A 12,068-nucleotide genomic window follows, 5' to 3' on the forward strand; every position below is an offset into this window, starting at 1 on the left:
AGGAAGGGTCCTTATATTCTTAGGTAACTACGAATTCTTATCGGGAACGGGCATTATGTGTTATCAGTTGCCTCTCAGACATCTACTGAGACCTTACAATCCTGGAATGAATCCTGCTGGACTATGATGTATGATTCTTTAAGTATACTACTTTACTTTTTTGTCTTTTCTAGAAGCGTTGCATCTTGGTTGGACAAAAAGTGTGCCTTAAAGTCCTTCTCAGCATGTTGGTGGACTATAAAACGAGCACGTAAAGTTACAGTGCAAGTTATTTATTCTGATAAAGACTGAATACGTAAGGGTGCAAGTGTATGTTGTGCGTACAATGATGTTTAAAACAACGTTGTATGATAGTTAACTAGTTACAGGCTCTCAGCAAAATGGGAACATTCCTCAACAGTCCGCAGGCCCCCGAGTCTCTCTTTTACCTCCAGCCGCCTCGGTAGTTTCTTGAAGAACACGGAGACTGAAAGTGGGAAGATTCAGCATATTCAAAGTTGCATGTTCAGGCTGGAATTCCAAGCTGAGATAAATTTGGGTCTCGCAGATCTGCCTACTTTTCTGAAACTAGATCCAGCATCAGACGTTTCTCTTTTGTCCCTACTTAGGGGTAGGTAAATTGATCCCAGGGTGAGCAAGGACAACTCGCGAAGCAAGTGGCAAGGCAAAACACAATGTGAGAACGTTGTGCGAACAGTTTAAAAGTTGTACATGGGGGTGGGGGGCACGTGCACACGCACGGGTGAGATGTCCTCCGTGCTCAGAACCCGCATAAGTCTGGGCCACCCCGTGGTCTGTCTCGGCCCAGTGCTGCGTTCAGAAGAAACACCACTCCAGCAACCCAAAATAATTGAGCAGCTATTCAGATTTTTCCTGTAGAATCAACAAAATGTAAAGAAGCAAAGCCATTCATAACACACAACCAAGTTCCTCTCGGCACGCCCTTTCCCACAAACCCCGTGTCCTCGCAGTCCAAAACTTGCCCTTCTTTTTTCCGCTGGCTCTCAGGAAGTCCCTAGGCTTTCTCTCCAACTCAGCCTGACCTGGCCTTTGCCATCCTTTACCTTCTAGATCTATTTTTTGTCTCTGCCCTTCTCGCTGTAAAGCAGTCAAGCTCTTTTTGGCCCAGCGCCTCACCAGTGGCCCAGTTCTGCACGTCAAGGCCCAAGAACTATCAGGCAAAGGCAAAGCCCTTAGCAGGCAGCGTTTTTATTTTGTTTTGTTTTGTTTTCCTGTAACACATGCAAAAAGAAAATTCCCAGGCCATCTCCAAACCTCTGCTTACCCAAGACTTTAATTTCCCTCCTCCAGCAAACACTTCACCATGTTCTAATTTGGCAGATTCGAATCCCCCCACTCCCAGCAAACTAAAATGCAGAGCAACTAATAAACAACGAAGTGGTCAAAAGCAGGGAGAGCAAGAGAGAGCTGGGTCATCCCGGGCCTGGGAAAGGAGCCCTGCGGGTGATGGAGTGTTGGGTCTGTTGGCAAAATTATGGTCACAAAAAGTGCTGTCTCTTCTATTTGGCCTGGTTCCCCTGAAGCTGAAGTTTCCCCACAAGTATCATTAAGGCCTCAAGAGAGAGGTACAGGAGGAACAAGGAGGTGTTACGCCGTCTCTCTGCGTCTTGAAGCTGGAGGCTTTGCAAGGGCTGAGGCGCAGCTGGCAGAGGAGGGCCCTGCCTGCCCTGGGCAGTTTCTGTCCCAGCCCGGCCCTTGCCCTCGGCCACCCTCTCTGTCTCTAAAGCCCAGACGCCCCCTCCGGCAGAGTAAGGAGCCTATTTTTAAAGACCAGGCACACTCTGAATGTATAATGACTTCTCCTTTTCTCCACCCGGTGCCAATCAGTGACTCATCAACCATTTTCTAAATGACTATGTTTTCATTCCCCAGTTTCCTTCCCACTGAGATATTAGAGAAGATTAAATGCAGCCCCTAGCCGCCTCCCTCCGCTTTTCTGTGTCTTGTTTTAGAGATGGTAATGCCCCCAAAATAGAAGCATTTCATTGAATGCTGATCATTTAGTGACAAGTGAAAACACACACACGCACACACACGCACATGGTGTTAGGGAAAAATCTGTAGGACTTCCAGGAGGACGAAAGAGAGAAGGAAATAGAATCTTGGACTGTGAGCCATGTGATATCTCAACTGGGTGCCATTCCCTGCACCCAACCTCGCCCCAGCTTTCTGGGCCAAAGCTCTTTGTTAAGGACCCCCAACTACACTTTGTATAGTCACTTGCTACTCTCTCTTCTCTGCGTGCTATTTTCTGCCAAATCTGTGGTTTCCTTTATGAGCCCCTCTGCTCTCCCCAGACACTCCTACCCCTGGCACCTGTCCACTCATGATGCCTTTTCTAGTGCCCTGTCGTCCTGTTAGCAGCCACAGGGAAAGCGATCTCTTTGCTGAGATTTTCTCTTCCTACTCCTCCTCCTGGACGTGACTGTTTCCAAACGGAGCCTTGTCTTTAGTTAGGTGGGTGAATATAAACCCATCATCATTTCTGGGATAATGACACTCAGCCTATCCTGCTGCCGATGGGTCTGTGGTCTGACGTTCTGGAAAACAAACAAAAACAAACAAAAACAAAAACACCACTTCCGATCCTGTGATGTCTCTCCTCTTCTGTGCCTGGTATCTTCTTGTTTATTTTTTTTAATGTTTATTTATTTATTTTTTTGAGAGAGACAGAGACAGAATGCGAGTGGGTTAGGGGCAGAGAGAGAGGGAGACACAGAATCCGAAGCAGGCTTCAGGCTCTGAGCTGTCAGCAAAGAGCCCAACACGGGGCTCGAACTCACGAGCTGAGATCATGACCTGAGCCGAAGTCAGACGCTCAACGGACTGAGCCACCCAGGCGCCCCTGCTGTGCCTGGTATCTTCTATTTGCCCTTCTCCACCGTTCTCCAGCCTGCTCTGTGGCCTGGGTGCTTGATCTCTGTGGATTATGTCAACAGGGTTCCCTTATCTACAGGCTTCCAGTTGGGTCTAAAGTGTGCAGAGTTCTGGAAGTAGATCAGAGGATTGGAGGACAGTGAGTTCCAGGTGTTTATTCTGCTCAGTTCCCTCTCTGGGATGACTGTCCCCTGGCTTCTTTCAAGGAAGCCTGCATGACTCTCTTTTTCCAATAACCTCTCTCTCCCCTCATCCCCGTAGGCAGACCTAGGGGCGGCTGCCCCCAGTGCCTGCATTTTCTCACACGCTGCCATCGTGTAATCAGTCCCTTTTTAAAAGAACCCTCTTGGAATCATCCTCATTTGAATGTGCCATCTGTTTCCTGTTGGGACCCTGACTGGCGCTGTCTTTCTGTCTTCTCCACTCCCACCCCACCCCTTAAGCCTACTTTGCTCTGATTTTTTTCTCACCTCCTGCATGGTCTTTTGGCCTCCTCATCATGGGCCTTTCAAAACAACTGGTGGCCCTTTGGGAAGCGGCACGAAAGAGCTACGGTGAGAGAGGGATGAACTTTTTTGAAGCAGGAAGCACAGCCCCCCCAGAAACCCTCAGTCTTCTGGTCTAAACATACTGCACATGAGTATCAGCTGGCTGACGTACCCTTGCTGGGAAGGAAGGCTAAGGGTTGACCTGGAGCTGGACTATTGACTACGCCCTCCAGCCCCGTCACGTTACAGTCTACTTGTTGGGAGCCTATGGGGCTTCTTACTCTGTGAACCGTTCTCCGATCCTTTAAGGCCACGGGATATCTATAGAAACTGAATCTCAATAATCATAATCATCATAATCATGGTAATGGCTGCCAATTACTGAGTGCCAACTCTGAACCAGGCACCGCGCCTGGTGTTTTGCCTCTGTGAATCAAATGGAAGTTTCCACCTCGCTCTTAAGGGTTGCTTCCCCATGGTATTCGGGTATCGAACCCCAGTCTGTTCTCAACTTGTCCACCTGCACCACTCCGCTTCTCTGAGGCGTGTGTTACTCCCGCCTCCGCCAGGGGGCGTTACAAACTTCATTGTGGGTGGAGGTGGGGAACTTGAGAGGGGGCCTTCCCCTCTGTAGGTTCCTGTCTCCTCTGGAAAGACCTCAGGGAGCTTTCAAGGGTAACTGGGAGTCCCTGCTCTCACTTTCCTCCCTAACACAGCCAGACTGTTATGTGGGTCTGCGCTAAAGTTTGAGGAGCATGAAAGGGGGGGAAACCATGAGTGAAGAGAGGAGTGTGAAACCTCAGGACCCCTGAGGAGTTTAAGTGTTCACGGTGCTGGGGGGTGGGTATGTGGGGACTCTTAGAAGCACACTCCAGTTCCTGACCTTGTCCCCTGCCCTCAAGTCTTCTCCGTTCTGTGGAATCTCCCCCTTCTTCCACCTCTGCCTCTCCCTTTTTAAAGTGTTCATCCGCTAGAGCTGTTCTCACTCCAGGATACATCCGTTTGCCCCCAGCAGGACGTTTCCCTGAGTGCACATGAGTCGACAAGTACCTCTGCGGTCTCCCATGGGTCGTGTCCTGTCCACTGTCTCTCGAGATCTGCCCGCCGAGGTTGTCAGATTTTCCAATAGTAGCTGTGGATCTTTCTCAGTCTGTCTCTCTCTCTCTCTCTCTCTCTCTCTTCCCTGCACACACACACACACACACACACACACACACCACACTTACTAGATCTCCCAAGGACAGGTATGAATTCTCAAAGACAGCATAGTCTCCACCCAGAAGGAGGAGAACTATTTCCCTAAGTGCCTCCACGGTTTGCAAGGTCCCTCCTTCACTGTGGACTTGGTACCTCGAATGATTTACAATCACAATTGGTTCTCCCGCTCAGCTTTCCCTTTCCAGTTGGTCTGCTTTGGGCCTATGGGAACAGGCTCTTTAGTGGCCTCTCCTTTAGCTACCCAAAGACCCAGTTCAGGTGTTGAAGTAACCGCCCGGGAGAGCCATTGCATTTCTTAGCTAAGATTCCTCCTCTGCTCTGGTCTCTGTCTGGGGAGGGGGTGAGTCCATTGCCCCCGTGTCATATACCTGACTTCTAGAGCCTCACACCTCCCTGGGGTGGCTGACATTCTTTTCACACGTTTTTTTTGCCCCAGCGAATGGCTCATCAGTCCTGCAATCTAGGAATGGGCCTTCTTCCTTCTCTCCCCCACCCCATATCACATCCACTGTCAAGTCTTTGAGATGTTATCTCCCTGACTTTTTCTGGAATCCATCCACCTCTGTCCGTTGCCCCCTTATCCACCATCCCCACCGCTTCCTCCACATTGGCTGCCGGTCCCTCTCATCATCCGTGCCGTCCTTTACCTGACATTGTTCTTCACCTTTTTACTACTTGTATATATGGTTGTGCCTCCTGCAACTGAACTATCAGCTCTGGGAGGGCAGGATTTTCTCCATCTCGTTGACTGCCACATGACTTGTGCCTCACACAGTGCCTGGCAGGTAATAGGCACGCAATACTTATTTGCCGAAGGAGTGAGCAAATTGTTGAGTCCAATTTGCTTATCTTGGACGCTAGAGAGGTTAGGCTCCTAGTGCTGTCTTGCATACAGCAAGCTCTCAGGGTGTACCCTTCGGATAAATGAATATTTCTTTTGCTCAAGGCCGTATAGCTAATTAGTGTCAGCATTTAAATCAAGCCTCCTTGCTCCAGTTGATTCTTAACCTTGGCTGTGTGTTAGGAACCCCCGAGAAGTTTTTAAAAAATCCTGATGCCCAAGCTGTACCCTAAACCAATTAAGTTGGAACTTTTTGGTGGGGGTTGGTGGTGGGGATCAGAGTATCAATATTTTTAAAAGCTTTCCAGGTGACTCCAGCATGCACCCAAGGTAGGGAACCATATTAAATCATGAGGTAGGACCAAAGTAATCCAATACTTCTCATGCTACATCTAATGGAAAAGCTTTGAGAAAAATCAGAAGCCTTACTGAGCAAATTGAACATTCAATTCACACGTCCAGAAATAGTGGTAGTTTGTGAGAGAAGGGGCACATCACTGTGTTGGGCGGGGACTGTACCGTGGGAAGAACCGGCATGTGTTCATCACCAGAAGTGAACCCTGAAGGCAGAGAAATGGTTTTCTGAGGTGGGTGGAGGCATGGAAGAAAATATGTAATGGGAATGTATCTGAGACTAGTTACCGAGAAGCTGCAGAAGAGTGTAACTCCAGGGACTTGGGGAGGATTCTTTGTTTGTGTCATTTAAAATGGACAAGCCTCTGGTGTGTTTGCCAAGGAAACCATTTTCGACAGCGTTGGAGAAGAGGCCATAGGAGTAATTTTTCCCCCAGAAAAACATCATGCTGGATGCAGCAGTGCTTGGTGGTTCATTTCATCCCAGAATTGCTAAGCCCTTTGGTTGAGGCTTGTTTTCAGAACTGCCACATGTGAAGCTGGGAATTATGACTTAAAAGAGAAGTGGGAAAATGCCTAGGGAAATCACTGGGCGAGAGTGCCGTGCTCAGGGATGCCAACTCTGGGCCCCAGGCTCCCCGCTTTGGTGCTGTCCTGACCACGGAGGGCCAGCTTCATGCAAGTCGAATGGCTTTACAGTGACAACTTCTTAAATTCCCACAGGATTTCTTATACTCTGAGGAAACAGCAAAGTAAGCCACAATTCAATAGCACAGAACTGGATTTTCTTTTTTCTATTTGTAACATACAAAAGAAGTAGATGCCGACATTGATATATAAAGGGCTCTTATAAAGTAGTTAGGTGTTGCAATTGCACTACTAGGTATTTATCCAAAGGATACAGGAGCACTGATTCAAAGGGGCACATGCACCCTAATGTTTATAGCAGCACTCTCAACAACAGCCAGAGTACGGAAAGAGCCCAAATGTCCATTGACTGATGAATGAATAAAGAAGATGTGTGTGTGTATGTGTGTGTGTATGTGTGTGTGTATACACACACACACATACACACACACGCACACATACACACACATACAGTGGATTATTACTCGGCGATGAGAAAGAATGAAATCTTGTCATTTGCAACAACATGGATGGAACTAGAGTGTATTATGCTAAGTGAAATAAATCGGAGAAAGACAAATATCATCTGATTTCACTCATATGTGGAATTTAAGATACAAAACAGATGAACATAAAGGAAGGGAAGCGAAAATAATATAAAAACAGAGAGGGAGACAAACCATAAGAGACTCTTAAATACAGAGAACAAACTGAAGGTCACTGGCAGGGTTTGCGTGGGGGGATGGGCTAAAGGGGTGAGGGGCATTATGGAGGACACTTGTTGGGATGAGCCCTGGGGGTTATATGTAAGTGATGCATCACTACATTCTATTCCTAAAATCCTTATTACACTGTATGTTAACTAACTTGGATTTACGTTTTAAAAAAGAATATAAAAAAGTAGTTACATGTTATAACTCAATATCATGTCTAATTAAAATACTATTTTTACATGGTTGATCCTTCTGTGTACAAGGAATTGGCCCAGGGGATTTTGCGAGCTATGAAGATGTATGCATGGGCAGACCTGTCAGTTAGTTCTAGGTTTTAGCCGCTCAGTTTGGCATATATGGGAGAGCAAGACTGAGAAGGAAGAAAGGTCACACGGATTTCATGGATTTAATGAGATGGGATCGTCTGGTTTTGGTGGGAAAAACCAAAGCAGTTATTGTAGAGCTGACGACTTGCTCCAGGTGGAAACTCAGTCTGAGCATCTTTTCTTATCTTCCAGGTCACACAGTTCTCCTGTGTTATCTTCATTGTATGCACTGCTTTGCACTTGTGGTGTGGACATAGTCTACAATATGCATTTCAGGTGTTTTAAAATTGAAAACAACAAATTGGCATGCAAGAGCTCAGCTTGGATTTATGTTGAATACCAGTGGTTGGAAACATGGAAGCTTAGAATTGAAAGGATCATTTAGTTCAGTTCCTTCCCTCTAGGTATTTGAATATTTAACACCAAGATGCTGAGTTTGGAGACGTTCTAAAAGATCTCTAGGAGTGGAGGACCTATAAACTCAGTTCAGGGTTTCTAGAGTCCAGACACTTGTATTATGTGGTTCATTTCACATCCTAGCATACATTTTTCCCTCGATTAAGCCCAGTACTTCTTGTTTAGAAACACGAAACTATAACAAGACAGGTTCTGGGGCACAGGGAGTCCCCGTGGGCTTCGGGATACCAGTGAAGAAGTCGCCTTAGAGCTGGGCAATGAAAGAGTGGGGCAGAGTGGGGCAATGTCTTGCTTTTAAATCTGTAAGGGCTGGGGGCACCTGGGGGGCTCAGTCGGTTGACCTTCCAACTTCAGCTCAGGTCAGGATCTCACAGTTCATGGGTTTGAGTCCCTCATCAGGCTCTCTGCTGTCAGCGCGGAGCCTGCTTCGGTTCCTCTGCCCCCTTTCTCTCTGCACCTCCCCCACTCGTGCTCTCTCTCTCAAAAATAAATAAACTTAAAAAAAATGTAGGAACTGTTATCCAACTACCTACCAATATAACGAAAGATAGATAAAGCTCCCCAGTGTGCCAGAGCTCCCGGTCTAGCTAGCGACACGAGAATCATAGTCATTCAGATCATATGTGACTCCAGAAATCAACTATCTCGGCATTTCTATTTTATGGACACTTGAATCCCTTTGAAAGTGGCATGCCATCTTTTCAATCCCATAAAATGTTAAAAAGATCATTTGATCATTTTTTATATAGTGAATGATAAAAAAGAACCTGATTTTAAGCAAATACTGTTTAATTTTGGATTCACAAGTAATTAAAGTTATACTAAGAAACTCGTTTTAATCCAATTTTACTACTATTCACAACCTGCAAAGACACATTTTGATATTTTTGTACTTAACAAATGATGCATTTTGTTGACTTTAAATTGCTTATGTGAGAAAAATTAGAGTATGTCAACAAACTGATTTTAAATTCACGTATTGTATGTGGTCACAGACTGAATGTGTATTTATGTTCAGGCGTCAAAAGAGACAAAAACTATTTTCAGGACACGGTGTTAATAATTCTTTCATTTTGTGCTTTTTGTATGTGACGTATCTTGGGGTTTTAAAAAATAACCTGCAGTGGTATTTGGAGGTGGGGCCTTTGGGAGGTGATTAGGGTCAGATGAGGTCATGAGGGTGGGACCCCAGGATGGGATTAGTGTCTTTCCAAGCAGAGGAAGGCCTCTTCCTCTCTCCACCCTATGCGAGAAGGCAGCCTATCAGCCAGAGGGCTTTCACCAGAACCCCACCATGCCGGCGCCCTGGTCTCAGACTCCCATCCTCCAGAACTGTACGCAATGAATGTCTGTTGTTTAAGCTCCCCTGTCCATAGCGTGTTGTTATGGCAGCCCGAGTGGACTAAGACATGCTATAGGAGGAAAGTTTTGGTGCTGTTAGGTAGGAGTATAACTATTCACAGTACGGATACTCTATTCCCCCCCAAAATGCAAATGCAGAATGGAGATAATCATCATGATACTTTGGCTTTTGCATTACTTTTTCAGGTACCACTAATATCCTGATGTGTGCGTACTATTTGGATCAGTTGAATACTGATCGAAAGGAGATGATCGTTCCTCTTTTTTTTTTTTTTTTTTTTTTTTTTTTTTGCTTTTATGGAACCAACATGGTGACTAGCTATACTTCGTTGCGTGACGAACAGTGTTATGAGCAGCGCCTCTAATTTCTACGGACTTTAATTCAAACGAGGAAGTGTTCGGATGGTTAGTTCAAAGGGGGTAAATGCAAAATTTATGTTCTTTATTAATTGGAAAAAACTGAGGCGGACAGTGCCTTGGGTCAGGTTCCCATTAGCAGAACGTAAGGTGGGGTGTGTTTGCCGCAGATGAGTTGGTGAGGGGGAGCTCTCAGGAGGAGCCTGTGAAGTGTGGGGGAAGAAGGGTGGGCCGGGGAAGGAGCTAAGCAAACATGTGGATTCAGGAGAAGGCAGCCTCTTGGCCTGATCCCCTGGGGAGTTCTGGAGTGTGAATATGAGCACAGAGTGCGTTCTGCACTGTTCCACTGAGTCACTGGCTATGGGCTGTGCTTCTGGGGGGACTTCAGCTCCCAGGTGGCTCCACTGAAATCCAGGGCAGTCAGCATTCCCAGCAGTGCGGGGCTCAGCGGCCCAGCCAGGTGAAGCATCTGGAAAGGAATCGACATCATCTACTACAGATGTCATTTCTTCATCTTATTTGAAGTATGTAGACCCACTAGAACCATCTCATGAATATATACACTGTCTGTTATGGAATTATGATTACTTAATGTTTAACTGCAAAGGAAGCCCCATGAGGGCAGGTCTTTGCTTTGTTCTGTTTAATTCACAGATGGTTCCTTGGTTCCTAGAACAGTCATAGGCACATAGTAGGTTTTTGTTGAATAACCTCTATGGAATGAATGAATGAGGAGGATCCAGAACCTGGGATTCTGAATTTTGGAGCATTGCTTTGTAAGGAATTGGCACCCCTGTAAGTCAGAAGAGCCTCCGACCACATGTATGTACTAGCTGACCCAAATAGGGACTTATTTTTCTCACAGTATAAGAAATTTGGAAGGGGAGGGAGTCCGGGTCTGGGCAGCACTCTGAGCTATCATTTGTACCCCAAGGGCATTACCCCCAAAGCATTACCCCTATGCATGAGGCTTTCATTCTCGTGTACGTGACAGTCGCAGGACAGCCCTTCCATCTCAGCCCCGAGTCCATTCTCCAGGGCAGAAGGAGAGGGAGGAAGAAGAATCAGGAAGGCCAGCACCTGTATTGGGGGGAAAAACCCCCCACATTCCTAGAAATCTCTAGCAGATGTCCACATAGATGCCTTTATCCAGAACTGCGTCATCCGGCCAAGCCTGAAGGGGAGGGAATCTAGGATGGTGAGCAGATTGGCTGGTGTCAATGCCATCTGAAACGAAGTTGCAATTCTGTTAGCAAAGAAGAAAGGGGTAGTGGGGAAGCAAATGACAGTTGCTGCCACTGTAGCAAAACTGCACAAGCCCCACGGGTGGTTAAAAATGAATGCCCTCTCTCAAGGGCAAATAAAGGCAAAATAAAATAAAAATGGAAAATAATTTGAAAAACTCCAATCTTTTCTCCCCCACCCTTTTTCACTTTCCCCAGCCTTTTATTATGACTTTCCTAGCAACTGGGGGTGAAGTGCTCCCCAAAGTCAGTAGGAAATCATTGAAACATGTCTCAAAATAAATACAAATGAGCCTGTAATCTAGGCACTTGCTTACCACTTTTTTTCTTTTAAAGTTTATTTATTTATTTTGACAGAGAGACAGCGTGTGATCTGGGAAGGGGCAAAGAGAGAGAGAGAGAGAGAGAGAGGGAACCCAAGCAGGTTCTGCCCTATGAGCGCTGTGAGTGCAGAGCCCGCCGTGGAGATGGAACTCAGGTCCACCACCTGAGCCCAAACCAAGAGTCTGGCGCTTAACCAACTGAGCTACCCAGGCGCCCCTACCACTTTCTGTTGAAAGAATTCTTGGACAAGGGTTTATTTTCGTCTTAGTAGCTTGATATTTGATCTGTACACTAGTGAGTGTGTGGGACGGTCACTTTTACAATTCTTTTCTCTTAAGTAGAAAACTCAGACTCCTGGAATGTTTCTGCTCGTGTTGCTGTTACCGTAGGAGACTCCTAGTACCATCGTTCCTTACGGTGAGTCTTGTGTTTCTCCACGGAGAAGCTTTCATTATTTCCAGACTCTTATTGAACCATTATGAGGCCGTCGAGACAGGATGAGAAATAAAAATGTCTACTTTGTGCACTGGGCTGTTATTCCTGGATCTTTACAGTTGAGGCGGAGAAAGAAAACACCTCCGAAAAAAAATAATTTAAGAGGCATGGCTGGTCGGTTGTCTCACGTTTGATCCCAGGAGGCCTGTAGTTCATGCGCAGATATGAGAAGGGTCACCAAGTAAATTTTGGTAACGTATTTTATTTAAAAATCTCCCGCTGACAAAATCACCTTTCCCACCAAGCGTCACCTCGGTGCACAATTTCAAGGCTGGCCTGTCCAGTAAAGTGCCTTCGAGCCATGAGCTCTGGATTTTCATTTAGAGTTGTTTCTCTGAGTGGTCATGCTGGGTTTGAATTAGCGTGTTGACCTCTTCGTGCCTTTGTGTTCCCCATTCATAAAA

This window comes from Prionailurus viverrinus, chromosome X, assembly GCF_022837055.1.
Source record: "Prionailurus viverrinus isolate Anna chromosome X, UM_Priviv_1.0, whole genome shotgun sequence".
Taxonomy (NCBI): Eukaryota; Metazoa; Chordata; class Mammalia; order Carnivora; family Felidae; genus Prionailurus; species Prionailurus viverrinus.